Raw genomic sequence first — 13,904 nt, 5'->3', positions numbered from 1 at the left:
TAGGGGCGGAGCTGAGACCGAAAGGCATCCTGGTGTAGCGAAACACTCCTGCATGTGTCACAAAGGCTGTGAGGTTTCAGCTGCTGGGGTGGAGGGGCACCTGTAAGTACCCCTGTCTGAGGTTGAGCTTGGAGAACACCTCAGAGCCATAGAACTGAGCAGTGAGTTCTTCTGAGGTGGGCAGTGGATACTTATTAGGGACCACTGCCTTATTTACTGCACGTAGATCGACACAGACACGCAGCCCCCCCGACTTCTTCTTAGCCACCACGAGGTTTGACACCCAGGGTGACGCGTCCACCGGTTCAATGATGCCAGCTTCCAGCAGTTGTTGCAGCTCGGCGGAGACCCCATCACGGAGAGCCAGCGGGATGCGGCGCAGTAGTTGGATGACAGGTTTCACAGCAGGGTTGAGGAGAAGTTGATGGGCGAAGGTGGAGAGGCAGCCCAGCCCCACAAACAGTGATGGCCACTTCTGCTGCCAAGGCATGGCAACAGTCAGGATTGCTGCCCCACCTGTGTCTAAGAGGGAGAACCCCAGAGCGGAAAACAGGTCCAGGCCCATCAGGTTGGCCCCACGGCGTGCCACATGAAAAACTGCATTGGGCACCAGCTTGGTTCCATAGCGGACAGTCACTTGGAGAGAGCCAACCAGATCGATTTTGGAGTCACCATACCCACAGAAGTGAGGGTGCGGACAGTGGCAGTGAACCGAAAAATTGACTGTAGGTATCAACATTCAGGAGAGACACACCTGCACCGGTGTCCAACAGCAGGGGGATGCACACATCATTAATGTTGACTGTGCATGATTTGAATGACACTGGCCCAGAGCTCACCTTGTGAATGATGGCGGTTGAAGACTGGGGGGTGTGGCCCTCTGACCCAGCCGGGGAAGATCGACAGACGTTGGCAAAGTGATTTTGCTTACCGCAGCTACGGCATGTCTGGCCACGGGCAGGGCAGTTCTGAGCCCTTGAAACATGAGACTGAGATCCACAGTTACCACAGGACTGTTGAGGGCAGGGCCGAGAACGCTATCGTTGCAGTTGCAGGACGTCCCCAGTGGAGTCAGCGCCCGCCTCGCTCTGGCTGGGTTGCGTCCCGAGGGGCAGCCGTGAGTAGAGGGAGAACTCGTTGGCAGCTTGACTGGAGGTGGCCACTTGCTGTGTATTTAGCATAGCAGCACACTCAGCTGCTCTCTCAACCTGTAGTGCGATGGTAATTGCTCTGGACAGCAGCAGATCGTCTTTTTCCAGCAGGAGAGTCTCACGCACCTTTGCGTTGTTGGTGTGTTCGATTAGCTGGTCGCGAACCATCTCGTCCTGAAGCGCGCCAAACTTGCATGAGCTAGCTAGCCCTCGCAAATTAGCTACATACTGCTGCACAGACTCACCAGGCAGTTGGTGTCACTGACGGAATATAAATCGCCGAAGGAGGGCACTCTGTGGAGCAGCGAAATGGGTGTTCAGAAGTCCCACAGCTTCGTCAAAGTTTGTGAAGTTCCCCAGAGTCCCGAGCACACGATGACCCTCTGCTCCCAAGCAGTGTAGCAACAGAGCCGTCTTCTTAGCCTGGCTCACGTCGTCGAGCCCTGAGGCTATGAGGTAATTTTCAAAACCATGTAGCCAGCGAGTCCATGGTACCGGAGGCTCGCCAGGTAATGCCAGGAAGGGGGCAGGTGGTGGGAGAGAGATATCAGCCATCCTCGTCGCCAATATTGTGTTTAGCAATCACGTCAGGACACAGGGCTGTCGCTCGACACAACCTCTGCGTTGCATTGTTTATTTAGACTGACACAGCATCACAGGCAGACCCGATCAAACAACCCAGAGCCCGCAGGCATCACCAATCGATCCCAGCACAATAGAACAGCGCCAAATCAAATGCAGCACTGTCGATGTGTGCAGACATAACAGCGTCCTTGACAAACAACAGCCTGCTGTTCTCGCCGGCGCTCAAAGCTGCTATTGAGCGCCGGCCCTAGCGTTTCACTGGACGCTGAAGCTGCATGGCGGGCGACACTGCTTGGCCCTGGCACCAAACCTGTTGTGGTAATAACACAGCCCGCTGTCACGCTGACGGCGGGCAGCCGCGGTGCCCGCTGCGTCCTCCAGCGGCGGGGGCGAGGTCTGGGTGGGGAGCATCGCATGAACGAACTGCTGCCAGTTGGCGATGACAATCCTGTCCGCTTCCGCACCCAGAGCGCGGTAGTCTTTGGTGGAGGAGAGGGAGGAGCTGGCTAGCGCTGTGCGCACAGGCGCTGGGAGCTTCCGCAGAAAAATATGTGTGAAAATGAAGGAGGGGTCCGCCGAGCCCAAAACGGCCAACATCTTCTCCAGCAGCTCGGAAGGTTTGCTATCGCCGAGTCCGTTGAGTGACAACAGGCGGTCCACCTTCTCCACCTCCGACAGCTGGAAGAGCTGCAAAAGGAAGGCCTTGAGTGCGCCGTATTTCCCCACAGCCGGGGGGCTTCCAGTAGCCCCATAGCTCGGGCCGTGGTCCGGGCATCCAACGCCGCCACCACATGGAAATACCTCGTACCGTCCCGCGTTATTCCTCCCAGCTCGAACTTGGCTTCAATGTGCTGAAACCATGGCCGGGCGGGGACTGCGCTGCCAAAACTCGGGCAACTTCACCGTCGCTGCTGAGATGCTAGCGCTAACATGAGCCATACCGTTAGCATCACTCGGAGCCGGAGCGGTGTCGTCATCGCTTTGGGTCGACATGTTCGTTGCCAACGTGCGGGGTCACCAATGTGGGAGTGCAGGAAGGAGGAGACGGAGAGATCGAGTCGAGTCCATCCCGTTTACTCAGCACGCAAAACAACACCGATACAGCACAATCTCTCCTGGCAACCAGCTAACCAACCGCTAGCTGCTGCTAACATGGCTCCGCCCCGGAAACCCCAAGCAGTGCCTACGTCAGCACTCTGAATGTCTGCCTTAAAAGAGCAGCAGCCCCTGCTGAATCTACCCTCAATTGTGTATCACCACAGTATCATATTATTACATTAAAATAACCAAATTTTCCTTTTTTTCAGAAAATGTGCCTGCTCACTGATGTTCATCTAGACCTTCAACACATTTCTTATGCCAGCAGCAAATATATGTAGCCGGGTGGTAAATCTGTTAAATATGTTAAATGATTTTCCACTTAAATTTAGTATAGTTTAACTGTTAATATATGTAATTGTTACACTGTCAAGCCATGTAAAATGTCATTTGATGTAGTTAAATTGTGAAGCAGATTGTGAGTGTATTTTTATAGTTGTGGTTGTCATTGCATGTTTTGACCAGTAAGTGGCAGTGTTGCGGACTTTTATTGTAACTCCGTGCAAGTTATCCAAGTGCATCTTGGGTATTCTTTCTTTTTTTCTTGTGTGGAGCACCTGAAGATTGCGGTGTGACGGTGCTCTGACTCCGTAGTAAGTAAGGGTAAATATCTTGTGAAATATACCTGTAACATTATTCCAAACAATATTGTATGTCGGTAATTTGACAAGATGGTTTGATTTAGACGCTACTGGAGTTGATGTTCGGTGATTTTGGGCGCGAGCCGTCGACCACTGTTCGCCATTGCAGGCATGACAAGGTAATGTTGGCGTGAATAAAGCCACACCATGCCATTGTATTTGGGATGTAAAGGTTTTATATGCATTTTAATTCTGTTTAAAGGTAACTGACAGAGTGAGAAGTTGCGCGATCTTCAGGAAGTTCCACATGTCTTTGTTAAACCCTGTTTAACATACATAGTCCACTGCCGTATTTTGCACCATATGTTGTATGTTGTATTTATTTTCCTTTTAAAATCCTTTCTGTTAAACTTGCCACATCTGTGAACATTTATGAGCTGTTTGCTCGAAAGACACAGGAATTTATGCACTCAGTAAAACGATCTGCATTCGAAGGTTCAAACAATAAAATTAAAGCTACAAGAACCCCGGAAGTAATTGTGTCCTGTGTGGTATCTAATTCCACGGGCTACATAATTTTGGTACCAGGAGTGGGGTGTAGCTAAAACATTTTTTTTTTAAATTGGCAACAGAGTGGCTTATTTTTACTTAAAAAAAAAATACGGCAGTGGTGAAGATTGCTGGTGACGTCCGTTGGTGTTGAGTCTGAAGCCATTCTGCTGTGGAGGTGGTGACCAGCGAGAGACGACGTGAGGGGCTCTACGAGGTTCTGGTGCTTCCTGTGTCACACGACTCAGCCGTACCAGCGCAGAGGACTCCAGCGCTAACTTCAGCTACAAAGACCAAGATTCAGCAAGGCTCCAAGTTAAAGACTGTCCTTGTAGTATCCTTGAACCAGGTTTTGAACTAAATATCCTCATTTACACTGGACTGAGTAAAGATTAATATATCATTATGTCTAGTGATTCTGGTGATGAAGGGAGTTCACGTAATGATAATGGCCACACCTCAGGTGGCATAACGGGTATAGGTGAAGGTGCTACAAAAGAAATGCAGACCACCATGCAAGAACTCGCCAGACTGCGAGATGAGCTCACCAGGTTAAATGGTGAAGCAAGGGCTCAGAGAGCAAGTGATAACAGTGCACCCACACGTTCATACATTTACGTTCCAAGAGAACGCCAGATCCAAGCATTTAGTGGGGAGTGTGGTACAGACAGGAGATCTGTCGAAGAGTTTATTGAAGAGGTTGAAAGGGTTTTAAGATACAGAGAGCAAACAACAGAAGAACAATGTGACTATATACTATCTCTATTGCGTGGCCCTGCATTGGAAGAGGTGCGACTATGCATTAGGGGGTCAGTCAGTGGGGCCCAGTGATTTATACTCTTACCTGAGCAATGCATTTGGGGAAAAGCGCAGTTCCACACAGCTTTTGCAGACCTTTTACAACCGTAACCAAACTGATGGAGAAGACAAGACCTCCGTGACTACTCCCATGCACTATCCCATATTTTGAGCTCTGTAGTGAAACAGTCCACAGATGTAATACCCAATGAGAAAACTGTGCTCAGAGACCGGTTTATTGAGGGTTTAAGAGAAGCAGCACTCAGGCGTGAACTCAGGAAAATGGTTAGGGACAAACCAGAGAGCAGTCTTCTAGATGTGAGGAACGAGGCCCTCCTGTGGGAGATGGAGGACAGCAGGTCTCATCGTCCCAGGGTCATAAAGAGCAACCAAGTTACATCAGAGGTTCCGGAAACCCAGTGCTCTATTATTAAAACAAACAATGACCAAGGTACTGCATTAAATGATGTTCGGAGAGCAGTGGCCCATCAGGAAAAACAGCTAGCAGAGTTAGGCAAAACACTTGCTGATCTAGCCTTTGCTGTAGGTGAACTGAGTAAGCGCAGCACTCAACAGACATTCCTAGAGCCCAAGCCACGACCTAGACCCCAGCCAAAGTTCACACCAGATGGTCAGCCTATCTGTTTCAAGTGTAGAGGCATAGGTCACATTGCAAGAAAATGCTCACAGGCCAGAGGGGGTCAAGGGGACGCAACACCTAGTTCTTATGTAGTGCAGGAAAACTCGCACCCTCAGTTGTCATGAGCCACACAACTCGAGGGGAGGAAGCTGGCTCACCAAAAGAGACTCCAGACAGAAGCAGGATCTTAGAGCGTGCAGTCGGAGAATGTAAAACTGTTGAGGTGAAACTACGAGGTGTTACAGTGTCCTGCTTACTTGACACTGGTAGCCAGGTCAGTACAATTTCTGAGAGTTTTTTCAGGGAACACCTGTCAGTGAAAGGCGAAGACATTCACCCGGCATTTGAGTGGTTAAAGATCACTGCAGCTAATGGATTAGACATACCCTATATGGGCTATGTGGAGCTTGATGTAGAAGCCATGGGTCTGACTATCCCAGAGCGAGGTTTTCTGATAGTTAAAGATTCTGAACACTCTTCCTCTGTTCCAGGTCTAATAGGGATGAACATTGTCAAAAAATGCAGAGAGCTAGTACACACTGAGTTTGACACCACACTGCAGGAGAGGTTTGACTCAAACTGGAGAGAGGCTTTTAATCATCTTCATGCAGTACATGCAACAGACAGACTCTCTTTCGCTAGGGTAACTGGTAAGGATGTAGTCCATATACCTGCTTCATCTGCTGCTACAGTTATGGCTAGGGGACTCAGGACCGTGAGTGAGGATGGTTCTTTTTTGTTGCTGGAGTCTGTGGGTGTCCCCGTTCCTGGAGGTTTGGTTGTTGTGCCTACTTTGGTTTCATCGGGCAATCACATTTTTCCAGTCCGAGTCATGAACATGTCTGATGAAGATATCTGGCTAGGGCCACGGACGAGGCTAGGGGTTTTGACTCAGGTAGACTGTGTGAAAAGTGATGAGCTTTGTGAGGTACAGTTCCAGAGAATCTCAGCAGACACTGAACAAGTGAGTATCAGTGAACACCCCAAAACACCGACAGATGTGCAGGAAATTCTCGGCAAGCTCAATTTTTGTGGTAGCCCAGAACAGCAAGCACAGCTGACTTTGTTACTGGAGAAGTACTCTTTTGTGTTTGCAACAGAAGATGAAGATCTAGGCCACACTGACAAAGTACAACATGAGATCCATCTGACAGATGACATACCTGTAACACAGCCATACAGACGAATCCCACCCACACAGTACAGTGAAGTCAGGGAACATATTGGCAAGCTGCTTAAAAAAGGGGTCATTCAAGAAAGCTCTAGTGCTTATGCTTCGCCCATAGTACTAGTGAGAAAGGCAGATGGTAGTCTGTGGCTATGTGTCGATTACAGGAAACTCAACTCAAAGACAAGACGTGATGCATTCCCGCTCCTGAGAATTGATGAGAGTTTTGATGCGCTGAGAGGGGCAAAGTTCTTTTCGACCATAGATCTGGCGAGCGGATACCACCAGGTAGCTATGCATGAGAGAGATCGGACTAAGACTGCATTTACTACACCGTTTGGTCTGTATGAGTACGTGAGAATGCCTTTTGGTGTTTGTAACGATCCAGCTACATTTCAGAGACTTATGCAAGTTACTATGAATGATCTCATTTTTCAGATACTCCTGGTCTACCTAGATGACATCTTGGTTTTTTCAGAGACATTTGAGCAGCATTTGGAGAGACTTGAGACTGTGTTTAAGAGACTGGCAGAGACGGGCCTTAAGGTGAAGTTGCAGAAGTGTGCTTTTCTACAACAGTCAGTAAAGTTTTTGGGTCATCAGGTGTCAGCAGAAGGTATAGGAACTGACCCCTCCAAGGTCTCTGCTGTTAAGAACTGGAAGGTCCCAACCACTGCCAAAGAGCTGCAGTCGTTCTTGGGTTTCTGTAGTTACTACAGGAGATTCATTCGAGGCTTCTCACAGATTGCCGGGCCACTGCATGACCTAGTCAACAAATGTTCAGGTGTGAAAAAAACAGGGAAAGTAGGTCACCAGTTTTGTAATATGTGGACACCAGAGTGTGACTCTTCCTTTGAGCAGTTAAAGGAAAAACTTACCTCTGCTCCCATTTTGGGTTTTGCCGACTTCACACAACCATTTGTAGTTGAGACAGATGCTAGTCAGCATGGATTAGGCGCTGTATTGTGTCAGCAGCAAGGTGACACCAGACGTGTCATAGCACATGCTAGCCGTAGACTACGCCAGGCTGAGAAGAATGACCGAAATTATAGTAGCATGAAGTTGGAGTTGCTTGCCTTAAAATGGGCAGTTGCTGAAAAATTCAGGGGTTACTTGCTTGGTTCAAAGTTTGTTGTCCTGACTGATAACAATCCCCTCTGCCACCTCAAGACAGCCAAGTTAGGTGCTATAGAGCAGAGGTGGGTAGCGCAACTGTCTGTTTTTGATTTCGAGGTTAAGTACCGTCCTGGTTGCAGTAATGCCGCCGCAGATGCTCTCTCTAGGCAGGAGTTTGCAGGGGAGCCTGAAACAGACCCTGACTCGGATTTTGACGACTGTATCACTGTGTGTAACCTGAATGAGCGAGGAACAGTTCTGGATCCTGGTCTTGTCTCTAGAGGTCTGGAGTGTTACAAAGTGAGACAGATCCGTGCTGGGGAGTCGAGGTCTGGTGAGACAGGTACTAAACAGGGCAACATCCCCACACTGCCAGGTTATACCAGAGAGGAGCTGGTAGGTTTTCAGGCCGGTGACCCCACCCTAAAAGAGTTTAGGGCATTTTGGGATCGGGGGAGGAGGCCATGTCCCAGAGAGAGAGCAGCCCTGTCTAGTCAAGTGAAAAGATTGTTGAAACAATTGAGATGCATACAACAACGAGAAGGGTTGTTGTACAGGGTTATCACAGACCCACGTCATGGAGAAGTGTGGCAGTTACTCGTGCCTAGTTGTTTGAGGGACCAAGTTCTAGAAAATGTACATAACAACATGGGACATCAGGGCATAGAACGCACTGTAAACTTGCTAAGAGGGAGGTGTTTTTGGGTAGGGCTATGCGAGGATGTTGAAAGCTGGGTTAAAAACTGCGAGCGGTGCATTTTGACCAAGATGCCTCAGCCAAAAATCCATGCTCCAGTTCAGGCATTCCTGGCCTCCCGACCTCTAGAAGTGGTGGCTGTTGATTTTACAGTGTTGGAGGCAGCTTCAGATGGCCGTGAAAATGTCCTTGTTGTGACCGATGTGTTTACAAAGTTCACACAAGCGTATGCTACCAAAGACCAGAAGGCTGACACTACAGCTAAAGTTTTGCTCAGGGAGTGGTTCATGAAATATGGGGTCCCAGAGAGACTGCACTCAGACCAAGGTCGAAATTTCGAGAGTGAAATTATAGCAGAGCTGTGCAAACTCTATGGGGTTAAAAAGACACGGACAACTCCCTACAGGCCACAGGGAAACGGTCAGTGTGAAAGATACAATCGCACACTCCATGACTTGTTAAGGACACTCCCACCAGAGAAAAAAAAGCGTTGGCCAGAGCATCTGTCTGAAGTAGTATATGCCTATAATGTCACTCCTCATTCCACCACAGGGTACTCGCCTTATTATTTGCTTTTCGGGGTACAGCCACATCTCCCAGTAGATGCTTTATTAGGGCGTGAGTGTGTGTCAGACAGGAAACAGGATTGGTTGTCTGTTCATCAGGAGAGACTCCGACAGGCACATGAGAGAGCCAGAGAGTACTCAGAGCAGAAGGCAGCTGAGAGGATCTCACTGCAAAATGAGAAGGTGTATTGTCCTCCTGTGGACATTGGTCAGTTGGTTTTCCTACGTCACAGACCCCCAGGTAGACATAAGATTCAGGACACATGGACCTCAACAGTCTACAAGGTAGTTGACATCCAGGGTACCACACACACTGTTGAACCTTTTGAGGGAGGTCCCATTAAAAGAGTTCATAGGTCAGAGTTGCGACCTTGTGCAAAACCAGTTCCCAAACCAAGAACTAGAACTAGGTTACAGACCACTACACAGCCTTTAGCTGAGGATGAGCCTGAGTCACCTGAGGCTGATTTTGTTATTGTTGAGGAAGTCATCCCTCGCCGGCTTGTGCAAGTACCTAACCTGCCTCTTGCAGCAGAAAGTGTTAGTTTACATGTGACAGCACCCACAGATGAGAGTGACGGTGAAGGACCTGAGGAAGGTTATTCAGATATGAGAAATTGTGGCACAGAAACAGAATGTGTTAATGATGTGCATCCAGACGTTAGCGACAGTGACTTGCCCATTATTGAAAACAGGGACAGGCCCGCACTAACAGATGATGCTGGTGGAGCAGGACGTAGAACCTATGCACCTAAACCTGCCATTAGGAAAAGCAAGCGGGAAATGGCTGGATCTCATTCAAACCCATTTCATCTGCCAAACTCAGCCTGTAATGCAGTCTCAGTCAGCACAGACATGGTCTCTAAGGTTTTGACAAGCCTGGGTGCTGCGCTCTTTGAAAAGGCCTTGCAGGGAGTATTTGAGTCAGTTCATGTTTCGTAGTCACCGAGGACGTTGACTATATTTGCAGGGGAGTATGTAGCCGGGTGGTAAATCTGTTAAATATGTTAAATGATTTTCCACTTAAATTTAGTATAGTTTAACTGTTAATATATGTAATTGTTACACTGTCAAGCCATGTAAAATGTCATTTGATGTAGTTAAATTGTGAAGCAGATTGTGAGTGTATTTTTATAGTTTTGGTTGTCATTGCATGTTTTGACCAGTAAGTGGCAGTGTTGCGGACTTTTATTGTAACTCCGTGCAAGTTATCCAAGTGCATCTTGGGTATTCTTTCTTTTTTTCTTGTGTGGAGCACCTGAAGATTGCGGTGTGACGGTGCTCTGACTCCGCAGTAAGTAAGGGTAAATATCTTGTGAAATATACCTGTAACATTATTCCAAACAATATTGTATGTCGGTAATTTGACAAGATGGTTTGATTTAGACGCTACTGGAGTTGATGTTCGGTGATTTTGGGGGCGAGCCGTCGACCACTGTTCGCCATTGCAGGCATGACAAGGTAATGTTGGCGTGAATAAAGCCACACCATGCCATTGTATTTGGGATGTAAAGGTTTTATATGCATTTTAATTCTGTTTAAAGGTAACTGACAGAGTGAGAAGTTGCGCGATCTTCAGGAAGTTCCACATGTCTTTGTTAAACCCTGTTTAACATACATAGTCCACTGCCGTATTTTGCACCGTATGTTGTATGTTGTATTTATTTTCCTTTTAAAATCTTTTCTGTTAAACTTGCCACATCTGTGAACATTTATGAGCTGTTTGCTCGAAAGACACAGGAATTTATGCACTCAGTAAAACGATCTGCATTCGAAGGTTCAAACAATAAAATTAAAGCTACAAGAACCCCGGAAGTAATTGTGTCCTGTGTGGTATCTAATTCCACGGGCTACATATATGACAAACCTGTATCATAGTTTTATGTTCTATGTTTTATATCATAAATTGAGACACAAATGGTTGTGTGTACGCGCTGACGGTCCTCTAGAGCAGTGGTTCTCAACCTTTTTGGGGTCCTGGACCCCCTGCGTATTTTTGATCTACCCTGAGGACCCCTCCACCTGATCTTGGGGGAGGGGGGTTGCAATTTGATAGAAACAGTAGAAACTGCATTTTAAATTGCATTATAGCATTTATTCACTCTTTGGGGCAAAAATAAGAGCTTTCAGTTGTAACTTAGATATAGTTAACAAAACAGAATTCTTATGCAGTAACTTTCAAATATATGTAACAAAACAGAATATGTATTCAGTAACTTTCAGATATATGTAACAACAGAATTTTTATGCAGTAACTTTTAACAATGCAAACGGGAGCGAGATCTCTTATTAAAATACAATAAATTACACTTGTGAAACAGATGTAATTAGAGAAAAAAGTCCTGTTACCCTTTATAGTTTAGGTAGATAAAGGTCTCAGTCACATTTGAGTAAAATAATCCTATTTCTATAAATGTCATAGGATCTTTTTTTTAAAGATATTTTATTTTCACGGACCCCTTGCAATTACACCACGGACCACTAGGGGTCCGCGGACCCCCGGTTGAGAACCACTGCTCTAGAGGACGTCCGTCATGTCGAAGAAGCTCCGGTCGGCTCCTCGTGCATGTTCAGCCCCGGTCCAGCCGACAGACTGGGGTATCTGTGTTGTGTTGTGTGTCAGGGAAGCGGTGGGACTCTGGTGAATCCATCAGCCACAGGGTCTGGATCACTGGTGAAGAACGTACCGTCCTTGGATGAGTTAAATAGCGCACCGCTGAACACGAATATATCAAGACTCGATGACGGCGACAGCTCAGAAGGATTTAAGGCTGATTTATTGGCAAAAACATTTTATGGCGGCCATCTTGAATTTGTGATTTTGGCGGGAACCGTTGGAGTGACGTTGTGGTTCCCGCTATTTTTGAAATCAGCATGTACCCATTTTCATGCTTTTATCCAGATGTGCACGCTTTGAGTACAAAATGTGACACATCCACTCCGCTAAGCCGGATGCTGTGTTGTGCAGCAGAGCCTCCGTCGCCCACATGTCCAGTCAACCTGTTTGTGGTAAAAGAGCAGGTGATGTTGGCAACGCGTTAGCTGTTTCTGGTGGAGTAGATGGTGCCGCTAGATGTTGCTGCCGGTCTAAGTTATGCAGTCTGACTGTGTGGTGAAACTGCACACTGGCAGCTGTTTCAAGGGCGCGTTGTTGGTGATGGACACAGTGTCGTTAGAAAAAGGCCACGTGTCTCTGACATGTGACACATGGCCAGGGCACCCCACCACTAAAGGCTGCGGTGGAAAAATTGATGAATGATTGATTTTACTCTGCTGTGTGTGTGTGTGTGTGTGTGTGTGTGTGTCTGGCTGGGTGTGGGGTCGGTATGGCTGTGTGATTATGTGTCCTTTAAACGCTCTTGTGTCTACATTTGTAGTGTTGTCCAGCTGTTATCCTGAAGGGACACGACAGAAGGTTCTCCGTGTCTCCAGGTAGTGGTCTCGTCCATGTTCCAGCAGGGGTGTAGAGGTGGACATATTTGTCATGTGATGTAATAAACCTCTATTAAGAAAAGAAGGGAGGCTGTCAGCTGAACTTGTCGGCCTGTGTATGAGCTGACTTGTGGCATTAATCCTGCAGACCAGATTGGCAGTGTTATGCTGTCGGCCATTATTCCTCAAACACATGATCAGCAGTCACGCGGGCGTGGTGGAGGTCTTAGTATTTATGGATCGGTTCGATAGTGAACATGGAAACGGGCCAAATTAGCAAGTGTAATGCCTTGCAGAGCTGCATGTCTGCTGCAAGGAGAGAAAATGATGCAGTATCCGATAGAGGAGAGCGCTGCCATGAGGTCTGACTCTGGGTTTGAGAGGTTTTCGCTTTGACTCATTGACCTCACTTTTTGTGTGAAACTCCAGACTGGGAGTCACAGTGTGGCTTGTGATGCTGTACAAGCTACAGATGGATGAGCCATCTGCATTTTTGTTCTCTCTCCCCCCTTCAGCAAAAACTGTTAATGAAAGCTTAACTGTGTACATCAGTGATTAGATGTAATGAGATGTTAACTACCTCGAGTCAGAGAAACATCTAAACTCTAACGCGCCCACTACTTTCTGACGCAGTGGATCCAGGCTCCAGTGGATCCAAGCTCCAGTGGATCCAGGCTGAAGTGAATCCAGGCTGCAGTAGATCCAGTCTGCAATGGATTCAGGCTGCAGTGGATCCAGACTTGCTCCAGTGAATCCAGGCCCCATTGGATCCAGGTCCCGTGGATCCAGGCTTTCTCCAGTGGATCCAGGCTGCAGTGAATCCAGGCTGTAGTGGATCCAGGCCCCATTGGATCCAGGCCCCAGTGGATCCAGGTCCCGTGGATCCAGGCTTTCTCCAGTGGATCCAGGCCCCATTGGATCCAGGCTGGAGTGTATCCAGGCTGCAGTGGATCCAGGCCCCATTTGATGCAGGCTGCAGTGGATCCAGGCCCCAGTGGATGCAGGCCCCAGTGGATCCAGGCCCCAGTGGATCCAGGCTGCGTTGGATCCAGGCCCCATTTGATGCAGGCTGCAGTGGATCCAGTCTCCAGTGGATGCAGGCCCCAGTGTATCCAGGCTTGGAGCCCTGTGACGGAGGCGTTGTGCATGTAAACACAAGTCTCAGTCTCCCAAACTCTGAAACGGTGTTCTTCTGAGCAGTTGCAGCCATGTTGTAGATGTAGGACTCAAGCTGCTTGTTCAGACCACGTCACCAGTCAGAGTAACTTAATTCGCTTAAAACTGTTCTTGATCTCTGCAGAGGGGACAAAGGAAAAACGTTTGTAACCAAAACAGATTTTCCCTCCTACACCATACACAAACTGTTAAAGGAGACTTAGTGAACAGGCGTGAGGGTGAAAGTAAATGAGACGCAGCACATCAACAGGCTTAGGAACCAATCAGTGCCTAAGCTTTGGCTCAAAATGTTCATCTGCTCCTGTTCAAGAATCCCTTATGAAATCTCTTACCGAAACCTTCATCAA

Source organism: Lampris incognitus, chromosome 2, assembly GCF_029633865.1.
Source record: "Lampris incognitus isolate fLamInc1 chromosome 2, fLamInc1.hap2, whole genome shotgun sequence".
Lineage (NCBI taxonomy): Eukaryota > Metazoa > Chordata > Actinopteri > Lampriformes > Lampridae > Lampris > Lampris incognitus.
This window is presented reverse-complemented; position numbering follows the sequence as displayed.